The sequence below is a fragment of the Marmota flaviventris genome, chromosome 15, assembly GCF_047511675.1.
Source record: "Marmota flaviventris isolate mMarFla1 chromosome 15, mMarFla1.hap1, whole genome shotgun sequence".
NCBI lineage: Eukaryota > Metazoa > Chordata > Mammalia > Rodentia > Sciuridae > Marmota > Marmota flaviventris.
In genome coordinates, this window is record NC_092512.1 from 46264263 (window position 1) to 46283695 (window position 19433).

The following is a 19433-nucleotide window of genomic DNA, read 5'->3' on the forward strand; positions in this document are numbered from 1 at the left end:
TTCCAGTACAAACACCTTTGGTACCTTTGCCAAGTATCAGATGACTGGATGTGTGGGTTTGTCTTCTATTCTATACCTTTGGTTGATGTGTCTGTTTTTATGCCAGTATCATGCAGTTTCTGTTACTGTAACTCTGTAGTATAATTTAAAATTGGGTATCCTGATGTCTCCAGCATTGCCATTTTTGCTTAAAATTGCTTTGGCTATTCTGAGTCTTTTATTCTTCCAAATAAATTTTAAGAATGTTTTTAGTTCTATGAAGAATGTCATTGTTATGGTATTGTTATGTTATAACTGATCTATATAATCAATAAGTCATAGATATAGGTTATAGGTGTAAGGCAAGATAGAATAGATAATCAATAAGCTTACAATTTCTTTGGCTATTCTGGGTATTTTATTCTTCCAGATAAATTTTACAAATGTTTTTAGTTCTGTGAAGAATGTTGTTGTTGTGGCATTGTTATGTTGTAACTGATCAATATAATCAGTAAGTTATAGATATAGGTTATAGGTAAAAGGCAAGATATAATAGATAATCAATAAGCTATAGACATGGATTAGAGACTATAGGAATGAGGTAAGATAACATAGATAAGTGACAGTAAGGCATAATTTTATCAGGAATAAGCCTAAATGATAGTAGAAAAATCTTGTAACTGTAAAACACAGGATTTAAGCCATAGGATAAGTCAGTGTGTCAGTATAGTTATTGAAAAATAAGCATGTAAGTTAATATAGATAAGGTTAGATTAACATAACAATTTGATCTTGTAGCCTTGCATAGGATAAAGAACTTTTATAGATAATAGTACGAGGATAGATGAAAATGTGTGTGTAGGCCTTAAGATAACTGTAGTTTTAAGCAGGCATCAAGTAATTTACTAGTATTGAGTGTGTAAAGCAATTGCTTTGGTAGAGACTCATTAGTCACTTTCAACAATTCCTGCCTTGCTGGGATTACGGGAATAGGGTCATTACAGTCATTTGATTAAAAAAAAAGTGACTATAGAAACTCCATTTTAGTTTCTATGTTACTGTCCCATGAAGAGAGGACTGCATGACCCATTTGTAGGAAATAGAAATGAAAGCTGTTTTCTTATAAAAAAAAATTGTTTTTCTAGACTTCGTACGTACCCCATTAATTGTGACCTTCTCAGGATCCAGCAGTGGTTGTGGTGAGCTACATCCTGGGTTTGAATGCCCTTGTGAGTCTATACGACTTTGAAGTAGATTCTCACCTTGCTGACCCCCGCCCAAATTCAGGACACGACTGTCTAGCACCTGCTTGAACCATGGACTGTGGTCAACTGAACTGCAAAGCTAATGCTTTCTTTAGCTTCTGTTTATCTCTTGCTTGCTGGCTGGAAAATTCCAGTCTTGCCTAGAGATCACAGATCTCACTTATTAATGTTTTAATTTCTGTGACTGGCTAACTTATACGATGATGAGCAAGTTACTGAGTTGTGGTTTTTGTCCTTATGTTCTCCTTGAATGGACCTGGAAGTTGCTGTCCTCCCACAGAGCTTGAGTCTCTATGGTGGGTGACAGTCCCTGTCCAGGTAAATAAAGCTCTTTTTTGATTTGAATTCGGACTTAAAGTGCATTCTGAGCATCTCCACATAATAGTCATTGGCATGTTGTTGGGGTTGCACTGAACTCGTTTATTACTTTTGATAATATGCTCATTTAACAAAATTCAACATTGCCTATTCATGAAGATGGGAACGATTTCCATCTTCTAATACCTTATTCAATTTATTTTTTCAGTGTTCTGTAGTTTTCATTGTAGAGGTCTTTCACATCCTTGATTAGATTTATTACTAGTTTTTTTTTAATTTTATTTATTTTTAAATTATTATAAATGAGATTGTTTTCCAGATATCTTTCTCAGCAAATTCATTATTGGTGTATAGGAAAGCTACTGATGTTTTATGTTGATTTTGTAAACTGCCACTTAGCTAATTTTTTAAAATTAGCTGTAGCAGTATTCTAGTAGAGTCTTTTGGATCTTCTAAGTATAGGATCATAACACCTGGAAATGGCGATAATTTGACTTCTTCCTTTTCTATTTTTAATCCCTTTTATTTCCTTCTCATGCCTGATTGCTCTGGCTTGAATTTCTAGTCCTATGAATAGGAGTGATGAAAGTGTACATCTTTGCCTTATTCTAGATTTTAAAGAAAATGCTTTCATTTTTTTCCCATTTGCTGTTATGTTGGCTTTGGATTTATCATTATATAGCCTTTATGATGTTGAAGTAAATTCCTTCTATCCATTGCTTATTCAATATTTTTGAAGACCTCTTTTAAATGCTTGCATTTTCAAGATTATCTTTCATGTTGTCTGAGTTTATTGCTATACTCATTCCTTCTCCATTCATAGAATTCTTTCAAAAAGTTAAAAACCAGCCAGGCACAGTGGCACATGCTTATTATAATCCCAGTGAGTCTGGAGGCTGAGGCAGGAGGATTGCATGTTGAATAGGATGAGTCAAGGGTATTGTTGAATTTATCTAAATGTTGAGCTAGTTTCTCAAAAGTATTTGTTAGAGTCTGTAAACAAGTCAAAATAACACCTGGCATTTTGCCAGGGGAATGTTAGAGTTCGTAAACAAGTCTGGATGGTGCCTGGCAAAATGCCAGAGGGAGTGGTTTGAGAAGTAACAAAAGCGAGCCATTAAGTGTGGAGATTCCTTATTGGTTGACTGATGTATCTAGTTTATGCTAATTAGATAAGCTGTGTGGAATGTATAAATACTGCTCCTGTCCTGCAATAAACGGCTCCTACTCCTGCTGTATCAACGTACACAAGTTATTCGTCACCCCCCGGTTATTTTGCTGCAGCTGGACTGTGGCAAGTATTTATTAAAAATTTTACTTTTTGCCACAATTGAAATATACAATGGCAACATTTTGTATCATAATGCTAACAATAATTTACTCCTCAAGTTCCTGTAACTGCTTAATATTGTAAAATATTTTTAACAGATAAAAACAGTTTATTTTCCAGAGTAGTTTGAAAAGATTATCTAACTGTGCATGTCACTGAATCATATTATACATCTTGAGAAGAAAAATATGCATTGTTTATAACACCATGCCTCATCCAGCTTGAACTCTTAAGGAATTAGTTACCTTACTTTACAAGGTCATATGCTTTATCTGCTAAATGAAGCAATGTTTTAGTACAGAAATAATTCATAGTCTAAGTGAGAAATTAATGTTTTCTTCCAAATTAAAATTGTTTATATAGCTACATTATTTCCACAACTCCCTCAAGACCTAGGGTGTTCGTGGAGGTCATCTAACAAGATTTCTTTATAGCTATAAGTTGTCAATAACATACCTGTTCATTTGAAAAGTAATATACTTCCTTCTGTTTCTCTAAACTCTATACAGCCCCTCTTATAACTGAAAAATTACCATTCAGTAAGGTGGTTTCCATTTTGTCTGTAGGAACATGATTGACTAATGGTGGCATCACAGGTGTCATCATTTCTTGGTATGTCCTGACGAGGTGGTCTACTATCCATCTCTGAATGGAATGGTTATCAGAACCTATTGTGTCTTAGTACACTTTGCACTGACATCATAGACTACTTGAGATTAAGTGATTTATAATGAAGAGCGATTTGTTATCTCATGGTTCTGGAATCTGGGAAATACAAAATCATGGTTCTGGCATCTGGTCAGAGCCTTCTTGTTGCATCATTCTATGGTGGAAGATGGAAAGGCAAGGGAATGAGGGAATGGGGCAAACTCCAAATTTTACAGTGGCAGCAATCCCATCTATGGGGAGAGAACCTTTCTGGCCTAATCACCTCCTAAATGTCCTACTTCCAAATGATGTTACAGTGATAGAGGAGAAACATTCAAACCATAGTAAATTCTCAGCTTCTGAAAAATCTGAGACAGAGTTCTCTTACCCAAATAAGCTAGCTTATCTGTATCTTTCTTCTTATACTTTCCTTGCTTTCTGTCACTGACAATATCCTTTTACCTATTTGCTTCTTCCTTAAGATCAGAGTTTACTTCCTAATTTTTAAATGTTCTTAGAATTTAACATACTGTCCTGTGCCTGGTAAACACAGAATATTTGAATAAACTTAATCATAATGGACTAATTGGTTAATATTATCTATGGTTGAAAAATATTTTTTTCTATAATAACCATACACAATATTTTGTTTGATGTTCACCTTTTTTTTGCTTAATTCCTGTTCTATTTTAGCTGATAATACTCCATTGGAATATAAGGGAGTCTATGCTTTTATTTGGAAAAAGGCACTCATTTCTTTGTTGCTGAAAACATGAATGGTTTTCTGGTTGCAGATATTTCTAGTTCAGTGTAATTAGGCCAGCTAACTAGAGGCTATACTATAATAAATCACACACATAAGCTTCTTGACTATAATACTGTCATATTTCAGCACACATTTTCTCTCTAACAAAGGAAGGTTATGATACACATCAAGTTAATGTTTGAGAAATAACTACATTGTAGGTTTCATTGAGAGTGATCTTAGTCACTTGAAGTTTATTGGAATCCAAAATGTCAAGGTCATCAAATTCTATTAAATCTAACTTTGATTTCCAAAATTGTGCCTTCCTCCCAAATTTCATGACCCTATTCATACAGTAGGATTATAACATTTTACATGAGGCAAATTTTACAAATTACTTACACAGTACTATTTCATTGTCAAATTTTTTTAAGATTCAGCTAAATAAAGAGAAAATCAAAGTGAACTAATACCCTTTGTTTTTTCTAGATGTATTTATTATATGAATATGTCATATACATATCTATAAATGTGTGGTGAACATTGTTAATTGTGTGTCATAAGTGATACAGTGTTATCAATGATGCTTCTTAAAACTCAAATTCAATAGCTTCATAAAAGTAAATTATAGATTATTTTTTTTACCAATCCCTGATATTTGTTAACTTAAACTCTTTTCAAGTATTTTTATTATAAAATATCTTACAAGGAACTCATGTGACTAGCTCTACACACACACACACACACACACACACACACACAGAGACAGTTATAATATTCCCAATACAGAATTATTGCTGTAATTTTTTTAGTTCCTATGTTTGTGTATATTAAAACCTATCTCCTTTCCCTGACCCTGCTATCATGGTCTCTCTTCACATGATGATCAGAGTTTTCTTTTTACAATATCGTTTGTATAATGCTGTTCCTCTGTTTAATAATCTTCAATGGCTCCCCATTGTCAACTTGCATGTTTAAATGATTAAAGTATCATTTCAGCCTTTACATTCTGCTTCCTCCCAGTTAGTGTTTTGTAATTTTTATCTGCAAGTTTTGCTTTTCTCCAAATTCCCAGAGCAAATCCTGAAGGTTTTATGCTTGAAAGTACGTACTCATCAATAAATGCGATTAAAATTCAGATCCTTCTTCAATGACAAAAACAAAAAGATGTTGATAATTTTATGATAAAGTGGAATTTGAGTCTCACTGAGAAGTGTAAACTATTTCATTTGAAATAGACAGGATCTGGCTGATCAGAGCATCTCACAAACTAAGTGGTAGGAAAGTTTTGGTAAAGAACTACACAGAGGAAGCATCTAATATTACCTTTTAGATGTAAAAGCAGAAACTAAGGTGCAGAACAATAAACTCACTTTTTATACTGCTTAGCTATGCAGTCTCTTTCTATGGAAAGCAGTAAATATTGATTATAGGTTAAAGGCAATTAAAATAATGGACCTGTAGCTGGCAGCTGTGCCAGATAGTTCTTGGCACTGACAACATTTACCACATAAGCAATGACTGTCAAATTTAATGAGCAAACACATTTTCCAGGAAAAAGCATTTAATTTTCATTTGCCCAGCACAGGCTGTATTCAATTTGTAGGTTAACACTTTAAAAAATAAAGACACAGTGTGGAAAATGTTGATTTTTAAAAGAAGAAAAAGGAGGAACTTTAAAAATCCATGTAAAATTGAAACTTTTTCACTGACTTTATAAAGCTGATATAATAAAGCCTCTATCTCAATAGGAAAAACAAGCCCATTTATTCTGCCTAAGACCATAACTCAGACCCTCTTCTAGGTCATAGCAGTTTGGCCAATTTGGAAAAGACCAAAGGAGAAAGAAATTCTTGTTTTCAGGACTTGTGCTTTTAGGTTATGGATTGCTGTTATTTGTTCATGAAAATTCTGTTTTGTCCATTTTTTATTTTACTCATGTAGGACACCAGGCAAGGGGTTCAAACACAAGCCCCTCACCCTGACACATCAGGTGAATGGCTAGTGGTATGAATATGAGGAGAGGGTCCATAATTCATAAAAGGAAAGACCTGGCTTCAGCTTGGATCCAGTTACGATAAAAATCCCTCTCATCACCACCTGGGAAATAAACTGAAAGTATTTAGAGAGAGTAACACTTTAGGGCTACACAGAAATGAAGAGAAGCCATTGCCAGACTAATACCTGGATAAAGACAATTAACACACATTATGGTAAGAATTCAACTAACTATAACTACAGTGAAAATCCTTCTTGAAATATATGCTAAGAGTAACTTCAGAGTAGGAGAAAGACAATTTCATGTAATTACAAGATGCAATGAAGGACAGAATATCGTGGTATGAATAGAATTAAATAAAAACTAATATTTTGAGCAATTCCATAAAGGAAATGTTATGTAACTATATTTTGTACTTTTTAAATTCACAAAATGTAGATTTTATTTTTGCTCACTCTTCATGTCCAATAAAGCACAAAATGTGTTAATTTTCTCCTAGAAAATTGTGAGAATCTTGCTCTTTTTTTTTCTAGTTTAAACCTTCATCATCTCTCATTTAGAATATTAGAATATCTTCTGAGCTGAATTCCTTATCTCCAGTTGTCAACACTCCCAACTCATGCTCTACATTGTTATATCACATAGATACTTCTTCTTGGTATCTTTGTGTGTAATACACCCCAGGCTTAAAATTCATCAATGACATCTTTTTACCTTCAGGATGCATGAAATTAATGACAGGGCATCTTAGACTTTTCATGACCCAGCTCCTGATATCCTTTCCTACCCATTGACCCTGCCCCAACACTTTATCACATTCCTTTTTCCATCTTTGCCAAGTCATGTGTGGTTCTTTCCAAGACCCAAGTTTTTTCTCCTCTGAACACTGACCTACTCCATGCTTTCTGACAGCATTCATTGACCTCTCTAGATATATCTTGGATGTCTATCTCTTTTTGTTTTGGATTAACTAATCTCAGGACTCTCTTCTTCTACGAGAGTCCTCCATATTAATTTTTAATTCAGTTATTTTTCTTTTAGACAGTTCTATAATACTATCCTGACTTGGGTCTCATGGTACTTAATACAAGTGTTCAGTGCTCTCCTTTGAGGTCATGGGTGTTCAGAAATGTGGAGGGAACTGATTGGCCAAAGACTTTTGAAAAGTACCCACAAAGGGAATTTTCCAAATGAAGATCATCTCTGTCTTATTATAACCCTTCAACGCATCACCTTGGTGATTAGCATAATGACATAGATGGGAGATTTTGAAACTTGAAGCTGAGTTAAGATGGAAAGGCATTTTGAACAGAAAAAAAGGAGAACAGCAGAAAGAACCTATAAAATTATGACCTAAAGAATGAGCTATGGACTACAATAAAGCTCTAAAATTTACAGGTTTGGTAAAAACCAGTTTGAGCAGGTTGAGTTCTTTTTTCTTTTTTCTCTTTCTTTCTCTCTCTCTTTCTTTTCTTTTTTTTTTTTTTTTTTTTTTTTGCAAACTTACAAATTTACTCAATTAGCTTTCATGAAAAACATTGGGAAAAGAGGCCATGTTTTTCATTAGACGTTCTAATGTAGTACGTAGTGGGTCACCTGTTATTCATACCTCTTCTATACTGATTTTCCAAAGGTGATAGAGTCTTCATCAAACATATTTAACTTTAAAAATCTAATAAATTAAGATAAAAGTGCTTTGGGAAAATTAGAAATCTTAAACAGACATCTTTCTTATCATAGCTAATGGAAGCAGTATGAAGCATAAAGTGTTGCCAAACAGAAAATCCTACCAAACTGTTAATGGGAAACTTATAGAAAAATAACAAAGTGGTTTTCCTGTGAAGTTTTAGGCAGTCAATGGTTTCATGTTAATCCAGAGCACTCCCCAATTTGGTGCAAACTGTCACAACTGTGACACTAATTTTATTTCTATTGCCTTACATTAAATAGTTTATCCTAAACTAGTTTAGCTATACCTATTCACTCTCCTATTCATGAGTTTGTGTTGCCTTTTATCAATGCCTTCCTGTACACATTTGTACCTGCATAGAGTGCTGTCTCTATCTTTGCATATTTCCAACCCTACTTGTATTCATGGCCCAATTTAAATTTTCTGTCTTTCATATGCCATTTATTGTCAATCTCTATTGAAACATTCTCTCAACTCTGAACTACAGTAGCACTTATGTTTTCATTGAGTGTCTTATTAACTATAATCAAACATAAATAAATTAAGTCTTTCATATTCCTGGTAAACAGGATCTAAATGCAGTGTGCCAAATGGATACTTCCAAGAATATTTACAAATCATGGTATCTCATATTGCTTCCTGAGACAATTCTGTCAAAGAAATCACTTCAGGATGCATACAGTCTATTAACAATGTATGTGATCAGCAGGTTGCTTGAAAGGTATCTCCTTATTATTTAAAAGCACTGCCTAAGTTGCTGTGCATGAAGAAGGTCCCCTGTCATTGCCCATTATCTATGGAAATGTTTTGTTTTGTTTTCCTGTAGTAAAGTACTGTAAATTTTTATTTAATGCCCTGCATTAACTACAACTGTGCAAACATGATATTGAGTTTTGCATGACTTGTAAATTGTGTTATTCCAAATGGGCACTTTAAAAATATATTTAGCAATCCTAGTATCATCAGAATTAATTTAACTTCTTCAAATGATTCTATGAAGGAAATCACTCATGGGTGTACTCGGTCTGTGAACATTGATGTAATTAGTTGACTATTTTAAAGGAATTCCCCTAAAGCACTGAGCAGATTGTTATGCATAGAGCAGATGTCCTGCCTCTAAATATTAGTCAATTGACTGCTGTACTGAATTGTGATGAATGGAAATATAAAAAGGCCACTATGACTCATCATGATAGAAGGGATTTTGGGTGGGAATGGCATTGTAACAGAAAAGTCTTTAGGACCTTTAGTGCTTCAGTCAATTCCATACCCAAAGTCAGGGACTGTTCTCCATGTGTCAAACATTCCTGTTTTCTGTATTCCTAAGAAAGCTAAGGAATTAAAGTCTTGAGCTTTCTTTTCAGAATGTCTACAAGTGGCCCAGGTTGACATCTGGAGAACTTCCAGTTTTTTCTCACAGTCAGAAATCAAAGAAATCTGAGCTAGTCACAGGGGCTGGAAAGCTTAGGAAGGAACAGATGCCAGGCAACTCCATCAGAATATTTAGGCAGTCTGATGAGTGTTTAAACCTCAGGCTAAACAAAGGCTGAATCTCCTTTCTTTGAACAAAAAAAATAGTACTTGCTGAAAAGTGATGGGAAATGGAAAGAATGGGCTATGTCCTGAGAAAAATGAGTTGTGCATTATCTGCCAAGAAGTAAAGGAGAGATCACTCATTAGTGAAGTGTGTTATTTCCTCCTTTTCTTTTACCTGAGCTTGTTTTATTTTTAACTGATCTCTGAAGATTACTGTATTTTTGTTATTTTTAGTTTATATCAAAAGGGTGGCATTTGGGTGACTGGAACCCTTTTAGATCTCACCCATCTGAGATAATTATCATACCAACCATCCTCAATGTAGCCAAGTCTATTCGTATCTCACACAGTGACAAAGAAGGGTCCTTACACAGACATGGCTGCACATACTTATCTCTGTATCAACCCTGAGAAAACTCAATACTTGGTCATTGATTTAACTCAGTTTATCTTAGATGTGACAATGTGGCACTCACAGACATGGACTGACTTACATTACTTTAATAGAAAGTAATGCAAAATAAAGGTTGATTATCTCTGGGTGACTTCACATTTCTACTCACCAAGTGTTTCTCTATGAGTGACTGTTTTCAATGTAGCTTTATATAATTATAAAACCTATGCAGAAAGGGACCAATGTCATCTAAACACTATTAAATCTGAGCATTTTAACAAATGCTTTACCAAAGTGTTGTGGAAGAATAGTTGTGGGTCTCTATTTGAAGAAATGGTTCGATGATCTAACAACTTTGAGAAACTGAATGTTACCTCTTCTTTCTGAGAATTAGTAATGTATATGAACACATTGGTCTCTGAGAAGTCTTATAGTAAAGATACTTTTATTTAATTTAGCATTTTCCAAATTTCCTTATAGGACAATTTCATTTCTTATAAAGTTATTTTCTTAATAGTCTAGTGTTGGGACATAATTTAAGAAAAATTATTCTAGTTTTCTCTTCATTCTTTAGCTAGTTATTCTTTCTAAATTATTAATTTAGTCATATCCATCCCCTGATTAAAATATGTAACCAACTCCTCACTATTTTTGGCAAAATAAAATCTCACCTGCTTAAGGGTCAAAGACCTTTATGTACAGTTGCTCCCTATGTATCAACTCCTTGGGTTTCTGCTACCATACATTTGAAATTTAAAAAAATACTGAAATGAGCTATTTTTTGACCATTCTGTTTGCTTTTTTTATGCTAATACACTTTTTTCCATCTTCCTTGGAATTATATTTTATGTCCTCATATATTAAAAAATTCTGGTTATTCTTTAAAATCTACTGAAATCACTATATTTTCCAGAAACACTTCCCTGATTATTCTATGTAGATTCATACCCAATCTGTGGTTTTTATTGTATAATTGACTAAGACAAAAATAAGATATGCCCTCTTGTCTGTCTATTTCTCTTGGATTCTTCCATGTGATATTATTTATTCCATCTGCTGTCTATTAGTATAGAACACCCACATTTTGGTTTATTTATGCTTTTTTTTCCCCCACAGATATTTCAAACTTAACTTTTTAAATGACGATCATCATTTCCCTCCCTTTATCCACCATATCCCAATGAATATGATGTGACATCCTAAGACATAAGCCAAGCATCTGGAAACCCTGCTCCATGCCTGTCTTCCCCTTCCTCTCTGTGAGTCACATCTTCCTTTAGCTCTCCCAGACTGTCCTAAACTACCATGGTAGCATCCTGAGTGTTCTCCCTTATATACTCTGCCCTATTTCTCAAGCAGGAACTAGAGTAATTGCTTTAGAACACTCCAAACTTCTAACTGCCACAATGGTTTCTTGATTATGGTAACATTCAAAATCCCTACACAGCCTAAAAGAGCTATGCACATTTACCTCTGCTCACCTCTCCAGCTGTATCACACCACTACCCAAATTTCTATTAAGTTCTGCAATTTTTGTAATACTATTAACCAAGATTTCTTCTAGCATGGGACCTCTGAACATCCTATTACTTTTGTTGGAAACACTTGTATCAAACATTCTCCTAATTAACTGCAATTGTTCATTAGCTTAATTGTTCCTAAATTATACTGACTTATGTAACATGGTCTAACACCTGTCATTGCCCTGACTGTAGGAGCTTAGGAAGTGAGAACTGTGTCTTATGTTTTTGTATAGCTTACTTTAGTTATAGAACAACAAAAAAATTGAATCAAGTGCTATTATTTGTTAATTGATATTTTTTTCTGATTTTTTCACTATCCAGTCTAAAATTCTGGTCCTTTTTAAATTTATTTTTTAACATTCTGATTTTGCAAGAAGGTGCATGTTCCTTTCTCTTGCTAATCACTCCAGTGCTATTACTGGCACAAGGCTACTTTCTAAGTTAATTTCTGGATGTAGCAGTTTTCTGGATACAGGTGTTATAAACTCAAAACTCAAATATAAATTAGTTTGACTGACAAGAGAGTGGCCCAGGGATTGCATTCTTTCAGGAGAGTTGTTTTTGCATGGAGTTTAAGCCAAGACAATGAATCATCTCTCTTTTGAAACCATGAATGCCAAGTTTTTGGAGGGAATTTGCTTTCAATCCCCCTCCTCATTTGGGCCAAAACCTCATTTCCTATTCTGGAATGGTCATTAGAATACAAATCTATTGTCATTTGTTTATGCTATTTGAGCTTCCCAGGAGAGCTCCAGTGTTAGTTGATGCCCACTCTTATAGCTTTATGGCAATAAATTTGAAAATTCAGATAAAATAGAGAAATTTCTAGAAAAAAAATCACAATTTATAGAGAAAGATGATTTCTAATATTCATTAAATGAATTTAAACTATTATTAAAATATCACTGGGGTATTATTACTATTTCTAACACATTCAAAATTAAAATAAATCACTCCCTTTCTCTAAGGAATTCTAACTAAGGCAGATTTAACAACATAACAAAGTGTAGCTTTTTTTTTTTCTTTTCTATATACCATTTTGAAAATTCTGACTGGTTTAAAAACTTTTGGTTAGCACCTAAGTTCTACTTTGTTCACATCTTTAAGAAAATTTATTTCTATATTCACAAAAAAATTGAAGTGGGGTTGAGGGAATAAATGAGAAGATCTTTTGCAACGTCAATCCCATATCCCAGTTCATTCTAAATCTATCATTTGCTAAAGTCAAGTAAAGAGTTTTACTATCCTAAGAGCCACAAATACTGATTCTTCCTCATATTTGAATTTGAAAATCATTTGTTTATGAACTATTAATCCTCATTTTAAAGGTGTAGTGTTTTGTTTATTTTATTCAATTTATATTTATGAAAATCAAAAATTAACAAAGCATCTCTGAAAATTTTACTCATCCATGGATAAACTCAAATGAATTGACTATTAAAATATATCCCCTAGACACAGGATTAATTTTTCATTTACCATGGTCATCTGTAATAGAAGGAAGTGGAAAGAAAAATACAAAATGGTACTGAGAGCACATAAAGTACCTTTGCTTCACACTGGATCATTATTAGTAAAATGGCAATCAGGATCATCCCTGATTCAACCACTCACTAGACATTCAGTATTTCCAAGATTAGACATATCTGCATTTTGAGGGGTCCTGGACAATGCTATATAATATTTGGAATAACATTGAATATTTTTCTCTATTTAAAAATTCAAACAAAGAAATTTCCATCTTAGTTTAAATTAAATGGAATAAAAACACCATCATTATACTGTAGAAAAAGTTTTCCTGGCTTAAGGAAATTTCTCAATGGCCGAACAAAATGGAATGGAAATACGTTCTTAGAGTAAATGTACCAACTTTTTTCTAATTTTAAAATCACCTCAGCACATATTTTCTTCAGGAGCAAGAAACTTCTAGTATGCCCATGAACTAGTAGGTGTAAAAACATTAATTCTAAGAGGTTGATACTCAGAAATTCTAAGTCATATCTTCCAAATAGCAATGTTGAAACTCTTGATTGAACCTCTGTATTTCATTATGCAGTCTGATCTTTGCCAATACTAAATATTCAGTGCTGATTTTTAAACTACATTTATTTTTAGTCACACCCATTTATTTCACTCAGATTATTACTGCTTTATCCTGTTCCTAAGTCAATCTCATACTATTGACACTAACATCTAGTATTTGAATAGCTCCTATGGAGGTTTAAAATTTTTACATGTCACCTTTGAGCCTCAAATTAAGGACCTGAGGCAAGAAAGGCAGATGTGTTGCCTATCGTTCTTCAAGAAATAATAATACCCAGGCTAAAAGTATTAAGGCTCAGAACATTGGAGTGATTTGTGTAAGGTCATCAAACTGGTAGGTAGTGGAACTCGGGTCATGTGCTTTTCACTATATTATATTATCTGTGTTTTCCTGAGCTCATATTTTCTCTTAGATTCTCATTATTCATGATGATATAAAATAATCTGAAGCACAAAAGTTTCAGAAACAAAAATTAATAGCCCCTGTAATACTTTTTTCTTACAACTGAATTTAGGATTTCTAAATTTTAAGAAGTAGTAATTAAGTTTCCCTTAAGTATAGCAGATCATTATTTGAAGGTTGGGACAATATTAAAAATGAACTTATTAACTATTGAGCAGTGTCATTAGTCTTTCTTGTTTCTCTATCCCCAACTTTACTCATGGTATACAGGATTTCATCAGACCACTAGCAAAAAATAGTGCATATTAATAGCAATACATCAGTATGAAAATCTGTGTGTGTGTGTGTGTATGTAGAGTCAATGCCTCTGAGTAATGCCACATTATCTTTGTAAATGATACTCAACTGATAATTTGGTGACTATAAGCTGTTTTAGAATACAGTTAGCTACCAAATATCCTAAATATGAACCTAAATTTATTGTTTCTTAGAAATCTAATTAGGTGGATTTTAGGTAAGCCAAAATCACTTAACATGAAAATACTCAAATTATAGAAATGTTGTGTTAATAGGTAGAAAATTTTTAAAATGGGTCACTTAAGAGATGTCCCCCAAAAGCTCAAGTGTGAGATAATTCAAGAAAGTTGAAAGGTGAAATGATTGGGTTATAAGGTCTTGACCTAACCAGTATACTTACTAATTCCTGACATGGATTACCTGGGTAGGAACTATAGGAAGGTAGGATTCTGGTTGGAGAAGGTAGGTCATTGAGATCATGCCTTTGGAGTATATATCCTATCCCTGGTCTTCAGAGTGTCTCTGTCTTTGTCTGTCTGTCTGTCTGTCTGTCTGTCTCTCTCTCTCTCTCTCTCTCTCTCGCCATAGACATGTCCTGAGCTGCTTTCTTCTTCCACCATGAGTTCTGCCTCACTTAGTCCTAGAGTAATGAAGCTGGCCATCTGTGGACTGAGACTTCTGAAACTGTAAACCCACAATAAATGTTTTGTCCTCTAATAAATTGTTCTTGTATGGTCTTTAGGTCATAGCAACAAAAAGGCTAAAACAAAATACACACTTTCTCACTAATTTTTGTGAAGTATGCAATTATTCATCCACAAAATGCTAAATTAGATAGTTTTATTATCTAGGTGTTGATTCACTGGAATTCAATAAAAGTCCAGCTATCAAATACAAACTTAAACAAAGAGAAGCAGAGGTCTCCTTTGTATAGATAGCAAGTATGACCTGAAAACCTAAAATGCACATACATGTACACAAGTGAACACAGCTTCTTCTTAATCATGGGTCAATCCAGAACCCAGTCAGAATAATGACTCCAGGTGGAAAACAATCACATAGCCATTGTCTTTAATGTGCTTATCTCAGTGGGAAGAAAGCAAGAATAGCTAACCTATTTTACTGGTATTAGGGAAACAAAAATTTTAGGGAAAATTCATATTACTCATTGAAAGATTTTTCAGGAGATAGTTAATTTAGAAGGACAGGTTAGACTATGTAGAAACACAACAAAACACTTCATTTTCCTTCTTTCTTCAGAAAGTTATACTGACTCTGGCTTCCATCTTGCTTTTACTTTGAGGACATATATTCATTCTCATTTTGATCAACAAATTTACAATTAGAAGTTATTCTTGTCAGTGTACTGGTACCATCCTGACATTCTGAGTCAATACTCATTTGAAAAAAAATATGTTTGTGTGTGTGTGTAATACATATAATTATATGTGTGTATATAGAGAAAATCATTTGAACATGTAAGACAAATAAATACAAGGTACAAAATTCAAAATATGCAAAAATAAAATTTAGTTTTTCTTCATTACCTAAACCTATGCAATCAAATTTCTAATTAGAGAAATAATCACAATAAACAGTTTTGGGGGGGATTCTTCTAAGTATTATTTGCATTCTCTAGCATATGTATTTAAAAAAGCAATAAGACATAATTTTTGAAAAATCTTCAGGATAATGTACAACTGTTATAGATAGTGCTTACTCTGACACTCAATACAATTGTATGTTTAAAGAACTTCAGTAAACAGTTTAATACATTTGTATTAGATCTTTAGTGTGTACCAAGCATTGTAGCATTACTTTGGGAGCAAAATGATGAGTATGATATACCCATATTTTAAAAGGATTTAGAGTCTGTGGGTAACGTATTGTTTAAAAAAATAGATGTCTATTACTGATATTATGGACATGGAACAGGGATATTTGATATATATGAGGAGATTGGAATGTCAGAGACCCCTTCAGGAAAGCAATATATGTATTCAGCCTTGAACCCTAGCAATGGCACTTACTGAGAAGGAGGTGTGCGTGAAGGGTATTACATGCTTAAGAGATAGCACAGTGAGGCATTTGTGTTGATATTCCACAAAGAATTTGATGCTTTTTACTCATAACTAACTGGGATCTGTTATTAGATAGACTTGAGAGATGAACCAGGGTTATCTTATAGAATATTCTACATGCCATGCCAAGGTATTCCATTATATTACTTCTATAGCCTACTGAGAGGGAAAAAATGTATTCAAGCAGATTCAGAGGAGATCTGGTTGTGGGCTGGTAAAGAATGGATTGGAGCTGAGGATACTAATACAAACTTGTGAGCTGAGTTTTCCCAATGCTCAGTTAGAATAATATAGTAATCTTAAACTCAATACGATTGTTACTGAAGTCATATTTTCAGATTTAAAAGATTCTCATTTTCTAGAATATAAAACAAGAATGAATTTCTCAAATGTCAACAAGAAGATTAACTCAAGTAATGTCTTTGAACATTATTTAAATAGTCCTCAAGGCATCAATTTAGAATCTAAAATATTAGTTTGAGTGTTCAATATGTAATTTCAATGAAATGGCCTTTAAATAAAAGAAAAATAATCCATTCTTGGTTAAGTTGAATACTGGCTGCTAAAGTAAGCTCAACTTTAAGAAAAGTTCACAAAATAAAATGGAGTAGGCTACCTATGGAGGGCATATAATTTCTAACAGTAGATATATTTCAGAATAAGACACGTAGACATTTGTGTAAATAGATATAAGTATCTCTCTGAGTAATATAGAAAACTGGAGAAAAATAGTCCTTTTGTGTTCTTCTCCTTTTCTATTATTCCATTTTTGTGACAGTAAACTCATTTCCTATAGTAAAGACCTCTGAATATTAATTTCAAAAAAAATGACTAATGTGCTTGGAAGACAGCCTTATAACTGACACTGAGATTTGTCTGGGCATAATCTAATCTTTTAATGCCACAATATGTAGGACAGATATTTTCATAATATGTTTTTGTGTAAAGGAAATATTTATATAAAAATGCATTCTCAAGAAAGTAGTTTTTCTTCACTGTTTTATTCCTACTTTCAGTATGCAATAATGTCATGTGAAAGTAAAATGCACACTGTTTAATTCTAAAATTTTTCTTGACCATTATGAGGTAAGTTGTTGGCTTTGAATAGAAATTAAGCAAATCAATCAATCAAACAACAACAACAACAACAAAATCCAACCCAGAAATATTGGGTAATTCCAATTTGAATACTGCCAAGTATATTGCATAATTACCATCAAAACACAGTAGAATTAGCACTGTTGAGCTCAAATTAGTGGAAAAGGTCTACTGTGCAGTCAGAACCTGAGGGAGGAACAACTCCAGAGGAAAGACGGGAGTGTAAGAAGGGTGTGTGGCTGGGCTAAGACCCTATTGTGAGAACTTCAAAAGTATTGCCCAATGAGAAAGTCAAGATTACTACATGAGGAAAATAATTAGAAATTTTTTGATCTGAAGATATACCTACCTATAAATAGAATGATTCTTCCCAATCCATCTTTACCCCAGTGTTATATTTATTGGGCTGCTATCATTTCCTGGTATTTTAAAGGCAGGATTTGTTCTCTGACAACTGTCTACTAAACTATACAAATTATTTCTGCATTTAAGTATCCAGATTTGGGCACAACTCAAATACCTAAATTAAAATAAAGAGTGAATGTTATAGTATCTAAAATCATCTAACATATTTACTATGGGCCAAGCACTATAACAAGGAGGTTTCCAGGCAGGACCTAATTTATTCTTCACAATAATCCTTGCACAAAAGTATGTCAGGATGGGGATGTGGCTCAAGCGGTAGTGCACTCGCCTGGCATGGACAGGGCACTGGGTTCGATCCTCAGCACCACATAAAAATAAAATAATGATGTTGTGTCCACCGAAAACTAAAAATAAATATTAAAATATTCTTTCTCTCTCTCTCTCTCTATTAAAAAAAAAGTATGTCGGGGGGAAAGATTATTTTTCCAAGGTCAACCAACATCATGAATGATAGAATCAAGATTCAAATCGAGTCTATCAACTTCATGTAAATTATTTTAACTATAACAATTTAACTGCTATGCTAAATCTCATACCTTAGGAATGAATAGTTTAAATAATTTCAAACTGTTCCTTTATTTGCAAGGATTGGGAATACTAAATACGAGATAGCAAGGAATAGAGAGTCTCAAGAAAACCAGTAATCCAAGTTGGACAAAGTATATTTACCTTCTATTCATTACTAATCATACTGCCTACAATTTGGTAAGCAGAAATGAATATTCAGTATTTCTTATTTTACCTGTTAGACATGATGAGGTCTTCTGCATCAAGGTGGAAATCCTGTGGTTCAAATTTACTATCCTTCATTCTTTTACTTTTTTTTTTTTTGGTACTGGGGATTAAACCCAGAAGTACTTTACCACTAACCCACACTAACCAGCCATTTTTATTTTTATTTTGAGACAGGGTCTCACTCAGTTGCTGAGGGTCTCACTAAGTTGCTGAGGCTGATCTTGAATTTGAGATCTTTCTGCCTCAGCCTGCCTGGTTGCTGAGACTACAGGAAAGCACTACTGTGCTTGGCTCTGTCCTTCATTCATTCAATCACAGTGAAATGCAATAAAATAGCTACCAAACCACAGCAGTGCTAGAAACCAGAAAAGAGGGATGTCTATAGAATACAATATTTTGCGACTTTTGCATGTGTGGTTTATAATAGGTATTACAGAAGTGACACTAAAAATAGGGACAGAGAACCAGAATTGCCATCATTATGTAAAATCAGGCTTGCCACAGTCTGGCTGGGCACACAATCACGAGCCACCACACAGCTTGTAGATTCAAACAGCAACTCTTTATTCCCGAACTCACACCAGCCGTCTACAATCACGTTCTGGGGAAATCCACGTTCTCTGCCCAAATCCACCTCCACTGGGCTTCTGTCTCCAAAATATACTGTCTGAATCCCGTGAGAACTCAAGGGGAACTCAGGCAGCAGGATACGCCCTATTCCCAGGAGGAATAATCTTAAACCTGGAATGCCCTAAACTGGAACGCCCTAAACCCAATTATCTTAAACCCGGAACACCCTAATCCGCCTTGGTCCTTGAGCAAGGTCACCCACATTCAATGTCACTGAAAAATGTCAGCAACATGGGGTACGCTGGCAAGGAAATTGTCATACCTACTTGGCTAATGGCTCCCAGCAAGGCTAA